Raw genomic sequence first — 22,147 nt, forward strand, 5'->3', positions numbered from 1 at the left:
ATATCCAGCTTCTCGTCCACTGTCACCCCTAGGTCCTTTTCTGCAGAACTGCTGCCTAGCCATTCGGTCCCTAGTCTGTAGCTGTGCATTGGGTTCTTCCGTCCTAAGTGCAGGACCCTGCACTTATCCTTATTGAACCTCATCAGATTCCTTTTGGCCCAATCCTCCAATTTGTCTAGGTCCTTCTGTATCCTATCCCTCCCCTCCAGCGTATCTACCACTCCTCCCATTTTAGTATCATCCGCAAATTTGCTGAGAGTGCAATCCACACCATCCTCCAGATCATTTATGAAGATATTGAATAAAACCGGCCCCAGGACCGACCCCTGGGGCACTCCACTTGATACCGGCTGCCAACTAGACATGGAGCCATTGATCACTACCCGTTGAGCCCGACAATTTAGCCAGCTTTTTACCCACCTTATAGTGCATTCATCCAGCCCATACTTCCTTAACTTGCTGACAAGAATACTATGGGAGACCGTGTCAAAAGCTTTGCTAAAGTCAAGAAACAAATACTACCAATACAAAACCAAACACACACAAATACCTTCTCCTCCAACAGAACTCCCACTCAAACTCCCCTGTTTACAGCTCTGTTTCCTAGCTCCTCTACCGCAGCAGCTGTCTGTGCCGCTGCCTGACTGGCTGCTCCCTTTATAGGACCCCTAGTCAGTGAAGCCCCATCCCCTAATCAGGGCACAGCTTCTCTTCCAGCACAAAGCCCCTACAAGCCTCTACACATACAGATACTACCAATACAAACCAAACACACACACACACAAATACCTTCTCCTCCAACAGAACTCCCACTCAAACTCCCCTGTTTACAGCTCTGTTTGCTAGCTCCTGTGCCGCTGCCTGACTGGCTGCTACCTTTATAGGACGCTTGTCAGTGAAGCCCCGCCCCCTAATCAGGGCTCAGCTTCTCTCCCAGCACAAAGCCCCTCCAAGCCTCTACACATACAGATACTACCAATACAAAACCAAACACACACACAAATACCTTCTCCTCCAACAGAACTCCCACTCAAACTCCCCTGTTTACAGCTCTATTTGCTAGCTCCTGTGCCGCTGCCTGACTAGCTGCTACCTTTATAGTACCCCTAGTCAGGGAAGCCCAGCCCCCTAATCAGGGCTCAGCTTCTCTCCCAGCACAAAGCCCCTACGCATACAGATACTACCAATACAAAACCAAACACACACAAATACCTTCTCCTCCAACAGAACTCCCACTCAAACTCCCCTGTTTACAGCTCTGTTTGCTAGCTCCTGGGCAGCTGTCTGACTGGCTGCTCCTTTTATAGGACCCCTAGTCAGGGAAGCCCAGCCCCCTAATCAGGGCTCAGCTTCTCTGCCAGCACAAAGTCCCTACACATGCAGATACTACCAGTACAAAACCAAACACACACAAATACCTTCTCCTCCAACAGAACTCCCACTCAAACTCCCCTGTTTACAGCTCTGTTTGCTAGCTCCTGTGCCGCTGCAGCTGTCTGTGCCGCTGCCTGACTGGCTGCTACCTTTACAGGACCCCTAGTCAGTGAAGCCCCGCCGCCTAATCAGGGCTCAGCTTCTCTCCCAGCACAAAGCCCCTCCAAGCCTCTACACATACAGATACCACCAATACAAAACCAAACACACACACACACAAATACCTTCTCCTCCAACAGAACTCCCACTCAAACTCCCCTGTTTACAGCTCTGTTTGCTAGCTCCTGTACTGCTGCAGCTGTCTGTGCCGCTGCCTGACTGGCTGCTCCCTTTATAGGACCCCTAGTCAGTGAAGCCCCGCCCCCTCATCAGGGCTCAGCTTCTCTCCCAGCACAAAGCCCCTCCAAGCCTCTGCACATACAGATACCACCAATACAAAACCAAACACACACAAATACCTTCTCCTCCAACAGAACTCCCACTCAAACTCCCCTGTTTACAGCTTTGTTTGCTTGCTCCTGTGCCGCTGCCTGACTGGCTGCTACCTTTATAGGACCCCTCGTCAGTGAAGCCCCGCCCCCTCATCAGGGCTCAGCTTCTCTCCCAGCACAAAGCCCCTACAAGCCTCTACACATACTGATACTAACAATACAAAACCAAGCACACACACAAATACCTTCTCATCCAACAGAACTCCCACTCAAACTCCCCTGTTTACAGCTCTTTTTGCTAGCTCCTGTGCCACTGCCTGACTGGCTGCGACCTTTATAGGACCCCTTGCCGTGAAGCCCCGCCCCCTAATCAGGGCTGAGCTTCTCTCCCAGCACAAAGCCCCTACACATACAGATACTCACACAAATACCTTCTCCTCCAACAGCACTCCCACTCAAACTCCCCTGTTTACAGCTCTGTTTGCTTGCTCCTGTGCCGCTGCCTGACTGGCTGCTACCTATATAGGACCCCTAGTCAGTGAAGCCACGCCCCCTAATCAGGGCTCAGCTTCTCTCCCAGCACAAAGCCCCTACACATACAGATACTCACACAAATACCTTCTCCTCAACAGAACTCCCACTCAAACTCCCCTGTTTACAGCTCTGTTTGTTAGCTCCTGTGCCACTGCAGCTGTCTGTGCCGCTGCCTGACTGGCTGCTCCCTTTATAGGACCCCTAGTCCGTGAAGCCCCGCCCCCTCATCAGGGCTCAGATTCTCTGCCAGCACAAAGTCCCTACACATGCAGATACTACCAGTACAAAACCAAACACACACAAATACCTTCTCCTCCACCAGAACTCCCACTCAAACTCCCCTGTTGAAAGCTCTGTTTGCTAGCTCCTGTGCCACTGCAGCTGTCTGTGCCGCAGCCTGACTGGCTGCTCCCTTTATAGGACCCCTAGTCCGTGAAGCCCCGCCCCCTCATCAGGGCTCAGCTTCTCTCCCAGCACAAAGCCCCTCCAAGCCTCTACACATACAAATACTACCAATACAAAACCAAACACACACAAATACCTTCTCCTCCAAAAGAACTCCCACTCAAACTCCCCTGTTTACAGCTCTGTTTGCTCGCTCCTGTGCAGCTGCAGCTGTCTGTGCCGCTGCCTGACTGGCTGCTACCTTTATAGGACCCCTAGTCAGTGAAGCCCCGCCCCCTAATCAGGGCTAAGCTTTTCTCCCAGCACAAAGACCCTACACATACACATACTAGCAATACAAAACCAAACACACACAAATACCTTCTCTTCCAAAGGAACTCCCACTCAAACTCCCCTGTTTACAGCTCTGTTTGCTAGCTCCTGTGCCGCTGCCTGACTGGCTGCTACCTTTATAGGACCCCTCGTCAGTGAAGCCCCGCCCCCTAATCAGGGCTCAGCTTCTCTCCCAGCACAAAGCCCCTCCAAGCCTCTACACATACGGATACCACCAATACAAAACCAAACACACACACAAATACCTTCTCTTCCAAAGGAACTCCCACTCAAACTCCCCTGTTTACAGCTCTCTTTGATAGCTCCTGTGCCACTGCAGCTGTCTGTGCTGCTGCCTTTATAGGACCCCTAGTCAGTGAAGCCCCGCCCCCTAATCAGGGCTCAGCTTCTCTCCCAGCACAAAGCCCCTACACATACAGATACCACGAATACAAAACCAAACACACACAAATACCTTCTCCTCCAACAGAACTCGCTCTCAAACTCCCCTGTTTACAGCTCAGTTTTGTAGCTCCTGTTCCGCTGCAGCTGTCTGTGCCTCTGCCTGACTGGCTGCTCCCTTTATAGGACCCCTAGTCAGTGAAGCCCCGCCCCCTAATCAGGGCTCAGCTTCGCTCCCAGCACAAAGCCCCTCCAAGCCTCTACACATACAGATACTACCAATACAATACCAAACACATACACAAATACCTTCTCCTCCAACAGAAGTCCCAGTCAAACTCCCCTGTTTACAGCTCTGTTTGCTAGCTCCTGTACCGCTGCAGCTGTCTGTGTTGCTGCCTGACTGGCTGCTCCCTTTATAGGACCCGTAGTCAGGGAAGCCCCGCCCCCTAATCAGGGCTCAGCTTCTCTCCCAGCACAAATCCCCTCCAAGCCTCTACACATACAGATACTACCAATACAAAACCAAACACACACAGAAATACCTTCTCCTCCAACAGAACTCCCACTCAAACTCCCCTGTTTACAGCTCTGTTTGCTAGCTCCTGTGCCACTGCAGCTGTCTGTGCCGCTGCCTGACTGGCTGCTGCCTTTATAGGACCCCTAGTCAGTGAAGCCCCGCCCCCTAATCAGGGCTCAGCTTCTCTCTCTGCACAAAGCCCCTACACATACAGATACCACCAACACAAAACCAAACACACACAAATAACTTCTCCTCCAACAGAACTCCCACTCAAACTCCCCTGTTTACAGCTCTGTTTGCTAGCTCCTGTGCCGCTGCAGCTGTCCGTGCCGCCACCTGACTGGCTGCTCCCTTTATAGGACCCCTAGTCAGTGAAGCCCCGCCCCCTAATCAGGGCTCAGCTTCTCTCCCAGCACAAAGCCCCTACACATACAGATGCTACCAATACAAAACCAAACACACACACAAATGCCTTCTCCTCCAACAGAACTCCCACTCAGACTCCCCTGTTTACAGCTCTGTTTGCTAGCTCCTGTGCCGCTGCCTGACTGGCTGCTACCTTTATAGGACCCCTAGTCAGTGAAGCCCCGCCCCCTAATCAGGGCTCAGCTTCGCTCCCAGCACAAAGCCCCTCCAAGCTCTACACATACAGATACTACCATTACAAAACCAAACACACACACAAATAGCTTCTCCTCCAACAGAACTCCCACACAAAGTCCCCTGTTTACAGCTCTGTTTGCTAGCTCCTGTACCGCTGCAGCTGTCTGTGTCGCTGCCTGACTGGCTGCTGCCTTTATAGGACCCCTAGTCAGTGAAGCCCCGCCCCCTAATCAGGGCTCAGCTTCTCTCCCAGTACAAAGCCCCTACAAGCCTCTACACATACTGATACTAACAATACAAAACCAAACACACGCACACACAAATACCTTCTCCTCCAACTGAACTCCCACTCAAACTCCCGTTTACAGCTCTGTTTGCTAGCTCCTGTGCCACTGCAGCTCTCTGTGCCCCTGCCTGACTGGCTGCTACCTTTACAGGACCCCTAGTCCGTGAAGCCCCGCCCCCTCATCAGGGCTCAGCTTCTCTCCCAGCACAAAGCCCCTACAAATCTCTACACATACTGATACTAACAATACAAAACCAAACACACACACACACAAATACCTTCTCCTCCAACTGAACTCTCACTCAAACTCCTGTTTACAGCTCTGTTTGCTAGCTCCTGGGCAGCTGTCTGACTGGCTGCTCCTTTTATAGGAGCCCTAGTCAGGGAAGCCCAGCCCCCTAATCAGGGCTCAGCTTCTCTCCCAGCACAAAGCCCCTCCAAGCCTCTACACATACAGATACCACCAATACAAAACCAAACACACACACACACAAATACCTTCTCCTCCAACAGAACTCCCACTCAAACTCCCCTCTTGAAAGCTCTGTTTCCTAGCTCCTGTGCCACTGCAGCTGTCTGTGCCGCTGCCTCACTGGCCGCTACTTTTATAGGACCCCTAGTCCGTGAAGCCCCGACCCTCATCAGGGCTCAGCTTCTCTCCCAGCACCAAGCCCCTCCAAGCCTCTACACATAAAGATACCACCAATACAAAACCAAACACACACAAAAACAAATACCTTCTCCTCCAACAGAACTCCCACTCAAACTCCCCTTTACAGCTCTGTTTGCTTGCTCCTGTGCCGCTGCCTCACTGGCTGCTACCTTTATAGGACCCCTAGTCAGTGAAGCCCCGCCCCCTTATCAGGGCACAGCTTCTCTCCCAGTACAAAGCCCCTACAAGCCTCTACACATACTGATACTAACAATACAAAACCAAACACACACACACACAAATACCTTCTCCTCCAACTGAACTCCCACTCAAACTCCCGTTTACAGCTCTGTTTGCTAGCTCCTGTGCCACTGCAGCTCTCTGTGCCGCTGCCTGACTGGCTGCTACCTTTACAGGACCCCTAGTCCGTGAAGCCCCGCCCCCTAATCAGGGCTCAGCTTCTCTCCCAGCACAAAGCCCCTACACATACAGATACCACCAATACAAAGCCAAACACACACAAATACCTTCTCCTCCAACAGAACTCCCACTCAAACTCCCCTGTTTACAGCTCTGTTTGCTAGCTCCTGTGCCGCTGCAGCTGTCCGTGCCGCCGCCTGACTGGCTGCTCCCTTTATAGGACCCCTAGTCAGTGAAGCCCCGCCCCGTAATCAGGGCTCAGCTTCTCTCCCAGCACAAAGCCCCTCCAAGCCTCTACACACACAGATACCACCAATACAAAACCAAACACACACACAAATACCTTTCCTCCAACAGAACTCCCACTCAAACTCCCCTGTTTACAGCTCTGTTTGCTAGCCCCTGTATCGCTGCAGCTGTCTGTGCAGCTGCCTGACTGCTCTCTTTATAGGACCCCTAGTCAGTGAAGCCCCGCCCCCTAATCAGGGCTCAGCTTCTCTCCCAGCACAAAGCCCCTACACATACAGATACCAACAATACAAAACCAAACACACACAAATACCTTCTCCTCCAACAGAACTCCCACTCAAACTCCCCTGTTTACAGCTCTGTTTTCTAGCTCCTGTGCCCCTGCAGCTGTCTGTGACGCTGCCTGACTGGCTGCTACAATCATAGGACCCCTAGTCAGCGAAGCCCCGTCCCCTAATCAGGGCTCAGCTTCTCTCCCAGCACAAAGCTCCTCCAAGCCTCTACAAATACAGATACCACCAATACAAAACGAAACACACACACAAATACCTTCTCCTCAAACAGAACTCCCACTCAAACTCCCCTGTTTACAGCTCTATTTGCTAGCTCCAGTGCCGCTGCAGCTGTCTGTGCCGCTGCCTGACTGGCTGGTACCTTTATAGGACCCCTAGTCAGGGAAGCCCCGCCCCCTAATCAGGGCTCAGCTTTTCTCCCAGCACAGAGCCCCTACACATACAGATACTACCAATACAAAACCAAACACACACAAATACCTTCTCCTCCAACAGAAGTCCCACTCAAACTCCCCTGTTTACAGCTCTGTTTGCTAGCTCCTGTGCCGCTGCCTGACTGGCTGCTACCTTTATAGGACCCCTAGTCAGTGAAGCCAAGCCCCCTAATCAGTGCTCAGCTTCGCTCCCAGCACAAAGCCCCTCCAAGCCTCTACACATACAGATACTACGAATACAAAACCAAACACATACACAAATACCTTCTCCTCCAACAGAACTCCCAGTCAAACTCCCCTGTTTACAGCTCTGTTTGCTAGCTCCTGTACCGCTGCAGCTGTCTGTGTTGCTGCCTGACTGGCTGCTCCCTTTATAGGACCCCTGGTCAGTGAAGCCCTGCACCCTAATCAGGGCTCAGCTTCTCTCCCAGCAAAAAGCCCCTACACATACAGATTCTACCAAAACAAAACCAAACACACACAAATACCTTCTCTTCCAACAGAACTCCCACTCAAAGTCCCCTGTTTACAGCTCTGTTTGCTAGCTCCTGTGCCGCTGTCGGACTGGCTGCTAACTTTATAGGACCCCTAGTCAGTGAAGCCCCGCCCCCTAATCCGGGCTCAGCTTCTCTCCCAGCACAAAGCCCCTACACATACAGATACCACCAATACAAAACCAAACACACACAAATACCTTCTCCTCCAACAGAATTGCAACTCAAACTCCCCTGTTTACAGCTCTGTTGTCTAGCCCCTGTATCGCTGCAGCTGTCTGTGCAGCTGCCTGACTGGCTGCTCCCTTTATAGGACCCCTAGTCAGTGAAGCCCCGCCCCCTAATCAGGGCTCAGCTTCTCTCCCAGCACAAAGGCCCTACACATACAGATACCACCAATACAAAACCAAACACACACAAATACCTTCTCCTCCAACAGAACTCCCACTCAAACTCCCCTGTTTACACCTCTGTTTGCTAGCTCCTGTGCCGCTGCCTGACTGGCTGCTCCCTTTATAGGACCCCTAGTCAGTGAATCCCCGCCCCCTAATCAGGGCTCAGCTTCTCTCCCAGCACAAAGCCCCTCCAAGCCTCTACACATACAGATACTACCAATACAAAACCAAACAAACACAAATACCTTCTCCTCCAACAGAACTCCCACTCAAACTCCCCTGTTTACAGCTCAGTTTGCAAGCTCCTGTGCCACTGCAGCTGTCTGTGCCGCTGCCTGACTGGCTGGTACCTTTATAGGACCCCTGGTCAGTGAAGCCCCGCACCCTAATCAGGGCTCAGCTTCTCTCCCAGCACAAAGCCCCTACAGATACAGATACTACCAATACAAAACCAAACACACACACAAATACCTTCTCCTCCAACAGAACTCGCACTCAACTCCCCTGTTTACAGCTCTGTTTGCTAGCTCCTGTACCGCTGCAGCTGTCTGTGTCGCTGCCTGACTGGCTGCTCCCTTTATAGGACCCCTAGTCAGTGAAGCCCCGCCCCTTAATCAGGGCTCAGCTTCTCTCCCAGCACAAAGCCCCTACACATACAGATACCACCAATACAAAGCCAAACACACAAATACCTTCTCCTCCAACAGAACTCCCACTCAAACTCCCCTGTTTACAGCTCTGTTTGCTAGCTCCTGTGCCGCTGCAGCTGTCCGTGCCGCCGCCTGACTGGCTGCTCCCTTTATAGGACCCCTAGTCAGTGAAGCCCCGCCCCGTAATCAGGGCTCAGCTTCTCTCCCAGCACAAAGCCCCTCCAAGCCTCTACACACACAGATACCACCAATACAAAACCAAACACACACACAAATACCTTTCCTCCAACAGAACTCCCACTCAAACTCCCCTGTTTACAGCTCTATTTGCTAGCTCCAGTGCCGCTGCAGCTGTCTGTGCCGCTTCCTGACTGGCTGCTCCCTTTATAGGACCCCTCGTCAGTGAAGCCCCGCCCCCTAATCAGGGCTCAGCTTCTCTCCCAGCACAAAGCCCCTACACATACAGATACCAACAATACAAAACCAAACACACACAAATACCTTCTCCTCCAACAGAACTCCCACTCAAACTCCCCTGTTTACAGCTCTGTTTTCTAGCTCCTGTGCCCCTGCAGCTGTCTGTGACGCTGCCTGACTGGCTGCTACAATCATAGGACCCCTAGTCAGCGAAGCCCCGTCCCCTAATCAGGGCTCAGCTTCTCTCCCAGCACAAAGCTCCTCCAAGCCTCTACAAATACAGATACCACCAATACAAAACGAAACACACACACAAATACCTTCTCCTCAAACAGAACTCCCACTCAAACTCCCCTGTTTACAGCTCTATTTGCTAGCTCCAGTGCCGCTGCAGCTGTCTGTGCCGCTGCCTGACTGGCTGGTACCTTTATAGGACCCCTAGTCAGGGAAGCCCCGCCCCCTAATCAGGGCTCAGCTTTTCTCCCAGCACAGAGCCCCTACACATACAGATACTACCAATACAAAACCAAACACACACAAATACCTTCTCCTCCAACAGAAGTCCCACTCAAACTCCCCTGTTTACAGCTCTGTTTGCTAGCTCCTGTGCCGCTGCCTGACTGGCTGCTACCTTTATAGGACCCCTAGTCAGTGAAGCCAAGCCCCCTAATCAGTGCTCAGCTTCGCTCCCAGCACAAAGCCCCTCCAAGCCTCTACACATACAGATTCTACCAAAACAAAACCAAACACACACAAATACCTTCTCTTCCAACAGAACTCCCACTCAAAGTCCCCTGTTTACAGCTCTGTTTGCTAGCTCCTGTGCCGCTGTCGGACTGGCTGCTAACTTTATAGGACCCCTAGTCAGTGAAGCCCCGCCCCCTAATCCGGGCTCAGCTTCTCTCCCAGCACAAAGCCCCTACACATACAGATACCACCAATACAAAACCAAACACACACAAATACCTTCTCCTCCAACAGAATTGCAACTCAAACTCCCCTGTTTACAGCTCTGTTGTCTAGCCCCTGTATCGCTGCAGCTGTCTGTGCAGCTGCCTGACTGGCTGCTCCCTTTATAGGACCCCTAGTCAGTGAAGCCCCGCCCCCTAATCAGGGCTCAGCTTCTCTCCCAGCACAAAGGCCCTACACATACAGATACCACCAATACAAAACCAAACACACACAAATACCTTCTCCTCCAACAGAACTCCCACTCAAACTCCCCTGTTTACAGCTCTGTTTGCTAGCTCCTGTGCCGCTGCCTGACTGGCTGCTCCCTTTATAGGACCCCTAGTCAGTGAATCCCCGCCCCCTAATCAGGGCTCAGCTTCTCTCCCAGCACAAAGCCCCTCCAAGCCTCTACACATACAGATACTACCAATACAAAACCAAACAAACACAAATACCTTCTCCTCCAACAGAACTCCCACTCAAACTCCCCTGTTTACAGCTCAGTTTGCAAGCTCCTGTGCCACTGCAGCTGTCTGTGCCGCTGCCTGACTGGCTGGTACCTTTATAGGACCCCTGGTCAGTGAAGCCCCGCACCCTAATCAGGGCTCAGCTTCTCTCCCAGCACAAAGCCCCTACAGATACAGATACTACCAATACAAAACCAAACACACACACAAATACCTTCTCCTCCAACAGAACTCGCACTCAACTCCCCTGTTTACAGCTCTGTTTGCTAGCTCCTGTACCGCTGCAGCTGTCTGTGTCGCTGCCTGACTGGCTGCTCCCTTTATAGGACCCCTAGTCAGTGAAGCCCCGCCCCTTAATCAGGGCTCAGCTTCTCTCCCAGCACAAAGCCCCTACACATACAGATACCACCAATACAAAGCCAAACACACAAATACCTTCTCCTCCAACAGAACTCCCACTCAAACTCCCCTGTTTACAGCTCTGTTTGCTAGCTCCTGTGCCGCTGCAGCTGTCCGTGCCGCCGCCTGACTGGCTGCTCCCTTTATAGGACCCCTAGTCAGTGAAGCCCCGCCCCGTAATCAGGGCTCAGCTTCTCTCCCAGCACAAAGCCCCTCCAAGCCTCTACACACACAGATACCACCAATACAAAACCAAACACACACACAAATACCTTTCCTCCAACAGAACTCCCACTCAAACTCCCCTGTTTACAGCTCTATTTGCTAGCTCCAGTGCCGCTGCAGCTGTCTGTGCCGCTTCCTGACTGGCTGCTCCCTTTATAGGACCCCTCGTCAGTGAAGCCCCGCCCCCTAATCAGGGCTCAGCTTCTCTCCCAGCACAAAGCCCCTACACATACAGATACCAACAATACAAAACCAAACACACACAAATACCTTCTCCTCCAACAGAACTCCCACTCAAACTCCCCTGTTTACAGCTCTGTTTTCTAGCTCCTGTGCCCCTGCAGCTGTCTGTGACGCTGCCTGACTGGCTGCTACAATCATAGGACCCCTAGTCAGCGAAGCCCCGTCCCCTAATCAGGGCTCAGCTTCTCTCCCAGCACAAAGCTCCTCCAAGCCTCTACAAATACAGATACCACCAATACAAAACGAAACACACACACAAATACCTTCTCCTCAAACAGAACTCCCACTCAAACTCCCCTGTTTACAGCTCTATTTGCTAGCTCCAGTGCCGCTGCAGCTGTCTGTGCCGCTGCCTGACTGGCTGGTACCTTTATAGGACCCCTAGTCAGGGAAGCCCCGCCCCCTAATCAGGGCTCAGCTTTTCTCCCAGCACAGAGCCCCTACACATACAGATACTACCAATACAAAACCAAACACACACAAATACCTTCTCCTCCAACAGAAGTCCCACTCAAACTCCCCTGTTTACAGCTCTGTTTGCTAGCTCCTGTGCCGCTGCCTGACTGGCTGCTACCTTTATAGGACCCCTAGTCAGTGAAGCCAAGCCCCCTAATCAGTGCTCAGCTTCGCTCCCAGCACAAAGCCCCTCCAAGCCTCTACACATACAGATTCTACCAAAACAAAACCAAACACACACAAATACCTTCTCTTCCAACAGAACTCCCACTCAAAGTCCACTGTTTACAGCTCTATTTGCTAGCTCCAGTGCCGCTGCAGCTGTCTGTGCCGCTGCCTGACTGGCTGGTACCTTTATAGGACCCCTAGTCAGGGAAGCCCCGCCCCCTAATCAGGGCTCAGCTTTTCTCCCAGCACAGAGCCCCTACACATACAGATACCACCAATACAAAACGAAACACACACACAAATACCTTCTCCTCCAACAGAATTGCAACTCAAACTCCCCTGTTTACAGCTCTGTTGTCTAGCCCCTGTATCGCTGCAGCTGTCTGTGCAGCTGCCTGACTGGCTGCTCCCTTTATAGGACCCCTAGTCAGTGAAGCCCCGCCCCCTAATCAGGGCTCAGCTTCTCTCCCAGCACAAAGGCCCTACACATACAGATACCACCAATACAAAACCAAACACACACAAATACCTTCTCCTCCAACAGAACTCCCACTCAAACTCCCCTGTTTACAGCTCTGTTTGCTAGCTCCTGTGCCGCTGCCTGACTGGCTGCTCCCTTTATAGGACCCCTAGTCAGTGAATCCCCGCCCCCTAATCAGGGCTCAGCTTCTCTCCCAGCACAAAGCCCCTCCAAGCCTCTACACATACAGATACTACCAATACAAAACCAAACAAACACAAATACCTTCTCCTCCAACAGAACTCCCACTCAAACTCCCCTGTTTACAGCTCAGTTTGCAAGCTCCTGTGCCACTGCAGCTGTCTGTGCCGCTGCCTGACTGGCTGGTACCTTTATAGGACCCCTGGTCAGTGAAGCCCCGCACCCTAATCAGGGCTCAGCTTCTCTCCCAGCACAAAGCCCCTACAGATACAGATACTACCAATACAAAAACAAACACACACACAAATACCTTCTCCTCCAACAGAACTCGCACTCAACTCCCCTGTTTACAGCTCTGTTTGCTAGCTCCTGTACCGCTGCAGCTGTCTGTGTCGCTGCCTGACTGGCTGCTCCCTTTATAGGACCCCTAGTCAGTGAAGCCCCGCCCCTTAATCAGGGCTCAGCTTCTCTCCCAGCACAAAGCCCCTCCAAGCCTCTACACATACAGATACCACCAATACAAAACCAAACACACACAAATACCTTCTCCTCCAACAGAACTCCCACTCAAACTCCCCTGTTTACAGCACTGTTTGCTAGCTCCTGTACCGCTGCAGCTGTCTGTGCAGCTGCCTGACTGGCTGCTCCCCTTATAGGACCCCTAGTCAGTGAAGCCCCCCCCAATCAGGGCTCAGCTTCTCTCCCAGCACAAAGCCCCTACACATACAGATACCACGAATACAAAACCAAACGCACACAAATACCTTCTCCTGCAACAGAACTCCCACTCAAACTCCCCTGTTTACAGCTCTATTTGCTAGCTCCAGTGCCGCTGCAGATGTCTGTGCCGCTGCCTGACTGGCTGGTACCTTTATAGGACCCCTAGTCAGTGAAGCCCCGCCCCCTAATCAGGGCTCAGCTTCTCTCTCTGCACAAAGCCCCTACACATACAGATACCACCAACACAAAACCAAACACGCACAAATACCTTCTCCTCCAACAGAACTCCCACTCAAACTCCCCTGTTTACAGCTCTGTTTGCTAGCTCCTGTGCCGCTGCAGCTGTCCGTGCCGCCGCCTGACTGGCTGCTCCCTTTATAGGACCCCTAGTCAGTGAAGCTCCGCCCCCTAATCAGGGCTCAGCTTCTCTCCCAGCACAAAGCCCCTACACATACAGATGCTACCAATACAAAACCAAACACACACACAAATGCCTTCTCCTCCAACAGAACTCCCACTCAGACTCCCCTGTTTACAGCTCTGTTTGCTAGCTCCTGTGCCGCTGCCTGACTGGCTGCTCCCTTTATAGGACCCCTAGTCAGTGAAGCCCCGCCCCCTAATCAGGGCTCAGCTTCTCTCCCAGCACAAAGCCCCTACATATACAGATACCACCAACACAAAACCAAACACACACAAATACCTTCTCCTCGAACAGAACTCCCACTCAAACTCCCCTGTTTACAGCTCTGTTTGCTAGTTCCTGTACCGCTGCAGCTGTCTGTGCAGCTGCCTGACTGGCTGCTCCCTTTATAGGACCCCTAGTCAGTGAACCCCGCCCCCTAATCAGGGCTCAGCTTCTCTCCCAGCACGAAGCCCCTACACATACAGATGCTACCAATACAAAACCAAACACACACAAATACCTTCTCCTCCAACAGAACTCCCACTCCAACTCCCCTGTTTACAGCTCTGTTTGCTAGCTCCTGTGCCCCTGCAGCTGTCTGTGACGCTGCCTGACTGGCTGCTACAATCATAGGACCCCTAGTCAGCGAAACCCCGCCCCCTAATCAGGGCTCGGCTTCTCTCCCAGCACAAAGCCCCTCCAAGCCTCTACAAATACAGATACCACCAATACAAAACCAAACACACACACAAATGCCTTCTCCTCCAACAGAACTCCCACTCAGACTCCCCTGTTTACAGCTCTGTTTGCTAGCTCCTGTGCCGCTGCCTGACTGGCTGCTACCTTTATAGGACCCCTAGTCAGTGAAGCCCCGCCCCCTAATCAGGGCTCAGCTTCGCTCCCAGCACAAAGCCCCTCCAAGCCTCTACACATACAGATACTACCAATACAAAACCAAACACACACACAAATACCTTCTCCTCCAACAGAACTCCCACTCAAACTCCCCTGTTTACAGCTCTGTTTGCTAGCTCCTGCTCCGCTGCAGCTGTCTGTTCCCCTGCCTGACTGGCTGCTCCCTTTATAGGACCCCTAGTCAGTGAAGCCCCGCCCCCTAATCAGGGCTCAGCTTCGCTCCCAGCACAAAGCCCCTCCAAGCCTCTAAACATACAGATACTGCCAATACAATACCAAACACACACACAAATACCTTCTCCTCCAACAGAAGTCCCACTCAAACTCCCCTGTTTACAGCTCTGTTTGCTAGCTCCTGTGCCGCTGCCTGACTGGCTGCTACCTTTATAGGACCCCTAGTCAGTGAAGCCCCGCCCCATAATCAGGGCTCAGCTTCGCTCCCAGCACAAAGCCCCTCCAAGCCTCTACACATACAGATACTACCAATACAAAACCAAACACACACACAAATAGCTTCTCCTCCAACAGAACTACCACTCAAAGTCCCCTATTTTCAGCTCTGTTTGCTCGCTCCTGTGCCGCTGCAGCTGTCTGTGCCGCTGCCTGACTGGCTGCTACCTTTATAGGACGCCTAGTCAGTGAAGCCCCGCCCCCTAATCAGGGCTCAGCTTCGCTCCCAGCACAAAGCCCCTCCAAGCCTCTAAACATACAGATACTGCCAATACAATACCAAACACACACACAAATACCTTCTCCTCCAACAGAAGTCCGACTCAAACTACCCTGTTTACAGCTCTATTTGCTAGCTCCAGTGCCGCTGCAGCTGTCTGTGCCGCTGCCTGACTGGCTGGTACCTTTATAGGACCCCTAGTCAGGGAAGCCCCGCCCCCTAATCAGGGCTCAGATTCTCTCCCAGCACAAAGCCTCTACTCATACAGATACTACCAATACAAAACCAAACACACAAATACCTTCTCCTCCAACAGAACTCCCTCTCAAACTCCCCTGTTTACAGCTCTGTTTGCTAGCTCCTGTGCTGCTGCCTGACTGGCTGCTAGCTTTATAGGACCGCTCGTCAGTGAAGCCCCGCCCCCTAATCAGGGCTCAGCTTTTCTCCCAGCACAAAGCCCCTCCAAGCCTCTACACATACAAATACTACCAATACAAAACCAAACACACACAAATACCTTCTCCTCCAAAAGAACTCCCACTCAAACTCCCCTGTTTACAGCTCTGTTTGCTCGCTCCTGTGCCGCTGCAGCTGTCTGTGCCGCTGCCTGACTGGCTGCTACCTTTATAGGACCCCTAGTCAGTGAAGCCCCGCCCCCTAATCAGGGCTCAGCTTTTCTCCCAGCACAAAGACCCTACACATACAGATACTACCAATACAAAACCAAACACAAACAAATACCTTCTCTTCCAAAGGAACTCCCACTCAAACTCCCCTGTTTACAGCTCTGTTTGCTAGCTCCTGTGCCGCTGCCTGACTGGCTGCTACCTTTATAGGACCCCTCGTCAGTGAAGCCCCGCCCCCTAATCAGGGCTCAGCTTCTCTCCCAGCACAAAGCCCCTACACATACAGATACCACGAATACAAAACCAAACACACACAAATACCTCCTCCTGCAACAGAACTCCCACTCAAACTCCCCTGTTTACAGCTCAGTTTGCTAGCTCCTGTTCCGCTGCAGCTGTCTGTGCCTCTGCCTGACTGGCTGCTCCCTTTATAGGACCCCTCGTCAGTGAAGCCCCGCCCCCTAATCAGGGCTCAGCTTCTCTCCCAGCACAAAGCCCCTCCAAGCCTATACACATACAGATACCACCAATACAATACCAAACACACACAGAAATACCTTCTCCTCAAACAGAACTCCCACTCAAACTCCCCTGTTTACAGCTCTATTTGCTAGCTCCAGTGCCGCTGCAGATGTCTGTGCCGCTGCCTGACTGGCTGGTACCTTTATAGGACCCCTAGTCAGGGAAGCCCCGCCCCCTAATCAGGGCTCAGCTTCTCTCCCAGCACAAAGCCCCTACACATACAGATGCTACCAATACAAAACCAAACACACACACAAATGCCTTCTCCTCAAACAGAACTCCCACTCAAACTCCCCTGTTTACAGCTCTATTTGCTAGCTCCAGTGCCGCTGCAGATGTCTGTGCCGCTGCCTGACTGGCTGCTCCTTTTATAGGACCCCTAGTCAGTGAACCCCGCCCCCTAATCAGGGCTCAGCTTCTCTCCCAGCACAAAGCCCCTCCAAGCCTCTAAACATACAGATACTGCCAATACAATACCAAACACACACACAAATACCTTCTCCTCCAACAGAAGTCCCACTCAAACTCCCATGTTTACAGCTCTGTTTGCTAGCTCCTGTGCTGCTGCCTGACTGGCTGCTAGCTTTATAGGACCCGTAGTCAGGGAAGCCCCGCCCCCTTATCAGGGCTCAGCTTCTCTCCCAGCACAAAGCCTCTACACATACAGATACTACCAATACAAAACCAAACACACACAAACACCTTCTCCTCCAACACAACTCCCACTCATACTCCCCTGTTTACAGCTCTGTTTGCTAGCTCCTGTGCCGCTGCCTGACTGGCTGCTACCTTTCTAGGACCCCTAGTCACTGAAGCCCCGCCCCCTAATCAGGGCTCAGCTTTTCTCCCAGCACAAAGACCCTACACATACAGATACTACCAATACAAAACCAAACACACACAAATACCTTCTCTTCCAACAGAACTCCCACTCAAACTCCCCTGTTTACAGCTCTGTTTGCTAGCTCCTGTGCCGCTGCCTGACTGGCTGCTACCTTTATAGGACCCCTAGTCAGTGAAGCCCCGCCCCCTAATCAGGGCTCAGCTTCGCTCCCAGCACAAAGCCCCTCCAAGCTCTACACATACAGATACTACCATTACAAAACCAAACACACACACAAATAGCTTCTCCTCCAACAGAACTCCCACACAAAGTCCCCTGTTTACAGCTCTCTTTGCTAGCTCCTGTACCGCTGCAGCTGTCTGTGTCGCTGCCTGACTGGCTGCTGCCTTTATAGGACCCCTAGTCAGTGAAGCCCCGCCCCCTAATCAGGGCTCAGCTTCTCTCCCAGTACAAAGCCCCTACAAGCCTCTACACATACTGATACTAACAATACAAAACCAAACACACGCACACACAAATACCTTCTCCTCCAACTGAACTCCCACTCAAACTCCCGTTTACAGCTCTGTTTGCTAGCTCCTGTGCCACTGCAGCTCTCTGTGCCCCTGCCTGACTGGCTGCTACCTTTACAGGACCCCTAGTCCGTGAAGCCCCGCCCCCTCATCAGGGCTCAGCTTCTCTCCCAGCACAAAGCCGCTACAAATCTCTACACATACTGATACTAACAATACAAAACCAAACACACACACACACAAATACCTTCTCCTCCAACTGAACTCTCACTCAAACTCCTGTTTACAGCTCTGTTTGCTAGCTCCTGGGCAGCTGTCTGACTGGCTGCTCCTTTTATAGGAGCCCTAGTCAGGGAAGCCCAGCCCCCTAATCAGGGCTCAGCTTCTCTCCCAGCACAAAGCCCCTCCAAGCCTCTACACATACAGATACCACCAATACAAAACCAAACACACACACACACAAATACCTTCTCCTCCAACAGAACTCCCACTCAAACTCCCCTCTTGAAAGCTCTGTTTCCTAGCTCCTGTGCCACTGCAGCTGTCTGTGCCGCTGCCTCACTGGCCGCTACTTTTATAGGACCCCTAGTCCGTGAAGCCCCGACCCTCATCAGGGCTCAGCTTCTCTCCCAGCACCAAGCCCCTCCAAGCCTCTACACATAAAGATACCACCAATACAAAACCAAACACACACAAAAACAAATACCTTCTCCTCCAACAGAACTCCCACTCAAACTCCCCTTTACAGCTCTGTTTGCTTGCTCCTGTGCCGCTGCCTCACTGGCTGCTACCTTTATAGGACCCCTAGTCAGTGAAGCCCCGCCCCCTTATCAGGGCACAGCTTCTCTCCCAGTACAAAGCCCCTACAAGCCTCTACACATACTGATACTAACAATACAAAACCAAACACACACACACACAAATACCTTCTCCTCCAACTGAACTCCCACTCAAACTCCCGTTTACAGCTCTGTTTGCTAGCTCCTGTGCCACTGCAGCTCTCTGTGCCGCTGCCTGACTGGCTGCTACCTTTACAGGACCCCTAGTCCGTGAAGCCCCGCCCCCTAATCAGGGCTCAGCTTCTCTCCCAGCACAAAGCCCCTACACATACAGATACCAACAATACAAAACCAAACACACACAAATACCTTCTCCTCCAACAGAACTCCCACTCAAACTCCCCTGTTTACAGCTCTGTTTTCTAGCTCCTGTGCCCCTGCAGCTGTCTGTGACGCTGCCTGACTGGCTGCTACAATCATAGGACCCCTAGTCAGCGAAGCCCCGTCCCCTAATCAGGGCTCAGCTTCTCTCCCAGCACAAAGCTCCTCCAAGCCTCTACAAATACAGATACCACCAATACAAAACCAAACACACACACAAATACCTTCTCCTCCAACAGAACTCCCACTCAAACTCCCCTGTTTACAGCTCTATTTGCTAGCTCCAGTGCCGCTGCAGCTGTCTGTGCCGCTGCCTGACTGGCTGGTACCTTTATAGGACCCCTAGTCAGGGAAGCCCCGCCCCCTAATCAGGGCTCAGCTTTTCTCCCAGCACAGAGCCCCTACACATACAGATACTACCAATACAAAACCAAACACACACAAATACCTTCTCCTCCAACAGAAGTCCCACTCAAACTCCCCTGTTTACAGCTCTGTTTGCTAGCTCCTGTGCCGCTGCCTGACTGGCTGCTACCTTTATAGGACCCCTAGTCAGTGAAGCCAAGCCCCCTAATCAGTGCTCAGCTTCGCTCCCAGCACAAAGCCCCTCCAAGCCTCTACACATACAGATACTACGAATACAAAACCAAACACATACACAAATACCTTCTCCTCCAACAGAACTCCCAGTCAAACTCCCCTGTTTACAGCTCTGTTTGCTAGCTCCTGTACCGCTGCAGCTGTCTGTGTTGCTGCCTGACTGGCTGCTCCCTTTATAGGACCCCTGGTCAGTGAAGCCCTGCACCCTAATCAGGGCTCAGCTTCTCTCCCAGCAAAAAGCCCCTACACATACAGATTCTACCAAAACAAAACCAAACACACACAAATACCTTCTCTTCCAACAGAACTCCCACTCAAAGTCCCCTGTTTACAGCTCTGTTTGCTAGCTCCTGTGCCGCTGTCGGACTGGCTGCTAACTTTATAGGACCCCTAGTCAGTGAAGCCCCGCCCCCTAATCCGGGCTCAGCTTCTCTCCCAGCACAAAGCCCCTACACATACAGATACCACCAATACAAAACCAAACACACACAAATACCTTCTCCTCCAACAGAATTGCAACTCAAACTCCCCTGTTTACAGCTCTGTTGTCTAGCCCCTGTATCGCTGCAGCTGTCTGTGCAGCTGCCTGACTGGCTGCTCCCTTTATAGGACCCCTAGTCAGTGAAGCCCCGCCCCCTAATCAGGGCTCAGCTTCTCTCCCAGCACAAAGGCCCTACACATACAGATACCACCAATACAAAACCAAACACACACAAATACCTTCTCCTCCAACAGAACTCCCACTCAAACTCCCCTGTTTACAGCTCTGTTTGCTAGCTCCTGTGCCGCTGCCTGACTGGCTGCTCCCTTTATAGGACCCCTAGTCAGTGAATCCCCGCCCCCTAATCAGGGCTCAGCTTCTCTCCCAGCACAAAGCCCCTCCAAGCCTCTACACATACAGATACTACCAATACAAAACCAAACAAACACAAATACCTTCTCCTCCAACAGAACTCCCACTCAAACTCCCCTGTTTACAGCTCAGTTTGCAAGCTCCTGTGCCACTGCAGCTGTCTGTGCCGCTGCCTGACTGGCTGGTACCTTTATAGGACCCCTGGTCAGTGAAGCCCCGCACCCTAATCAGGGCTCAGCTTCTCTCCCAGCACAAAGCCCCTACAGATACAGATACTACCAATACAAAACCAAACACACACACAAATACCTTCTCCTCCAACAGAACTCGCACTCAACTCCCCTGTTTACAGCTCTGTTTGCTAGCTCCTGTACCGCTGCAGATGTCTGTGTCGCTGCCTGACTGGCTGCTCCCTTTATAGGACCCCTAGTCAGTGAAGCCCCGCCCCTTAATCAGGGCTCAGCTTCTCTCCCAGCACAAAGCCCCTACACATACAGATACCACCAATACAAAGCCAAACACACACAAATACCTTCTCCTCCAACAGAACTCCCACTCAAACTCCCCTGTTTACAGCTCTGTTTGCTAGCTCCTGTGCCGCTGCAGCTGTCCGTGCCGCCGCCTGACTGGCTGCTCCCTTTATAGGACCCCTAGTCAGTGAAGCCCCGCCCCGTAATCAGGGCTCAGCTTCTCTCCCAGCACAAAGCCCCTCCAAGCCTCTACACACACAGATACCACCAATACAAAACCAAACACACACACAAATACCTTTCCTCCAACAGAACTCCCACTCAAACTCCCCTGTTTACAGCTCTGTTTGCTAGCCCCTGTATCGCTGCAGCTGTCTGTGCAGCTGCCTGACTGCTCTCTTTATAGGACCCCTAGTCAGTGAAGCCCCGCCCCCTAATCAGGGCTCCGCTTCTCTCCCAGCACAAAGCCTCTACAAATACAGATACCACCAATACAAAACCAAACACACACAAATACCTTCTCCTCAAACAGAACTCCCACTCAAACTCCCCTGTTTACAGCTCTATTTGCTAGCTCCAGTGCCGCTGCAGCTGTCTGTGCCGCTTCCTGACTGGCTGCTCCCTTTATAGGACCCCTCGTCAGTGAAGCCCCGCCCCCTAATCAGGGCTCAGCTTCTCTCCCAGCACAAAGCCCCTACACATACAGATACCAACAATACAAAACCAAACACACACAAATACCTTCTCCTCCAACAGAACTCCCACTCAAACTCCCCTGTTTACAGCTCTGTTTTCTAGCTCCTGTGCCCCTGCAGCTGTCTGTGACGCTGCCTGACTGGCTGCTACAATCATAGGACCCCTAGTCAGCGAAGCCCCGTCCCCTAATCAGGGCTCAGCTTCTCTCCCAGCACAAAGCTCCTCCAAGCCTCTACAAATACAGATACCACCAATACAAAACGAAACACACACACAAATACCTTCTCCTCAAACAGAACTCCCACTCAAACTCCCCTGTTTACAGCTCTATTTGCTAGCTCCAGTGCCGCTGCAGCTGTCTGTGCCGCTGCCTGACTGGCTGGTACCTTTATAGGACCCCTAGTCAGGGAAGCCCCGCCCCCTAATCAGGGCTCAGCTTTTCTCCCAGCACAGAGCCCCTACACATACAGATACTACCAATACAAAACCAAACACACACAAATACCTTCTCCTCCAACAGAAGTCCCACTCAAACTCCCCTGTTTACAGCTCTGTTTGCTAGCTCCTGTGCCGCTGCCTGACTGGCTGCTACCTTTATAGGACCCCTAGTCAGTGAAGCCAAGCCCCCTAATCAGTGCTCAGCTTCGCTCCC

This window comes from Lepidochelys kempii, chromosome 27 (genome assembly GCF_965140265.1).
Source record: "Lepidochelys kempii isolate rLepKem1 chromosome 27, rLepKem1.hap2, whole genome shotgun sequence".
Taxonomy (NCBI): domain Eukaryota; kingdom Metazoa; phylum Chordata; order Testudines; family Cheloniidae; genus Lepidochelys; species Lepidochelys kempii.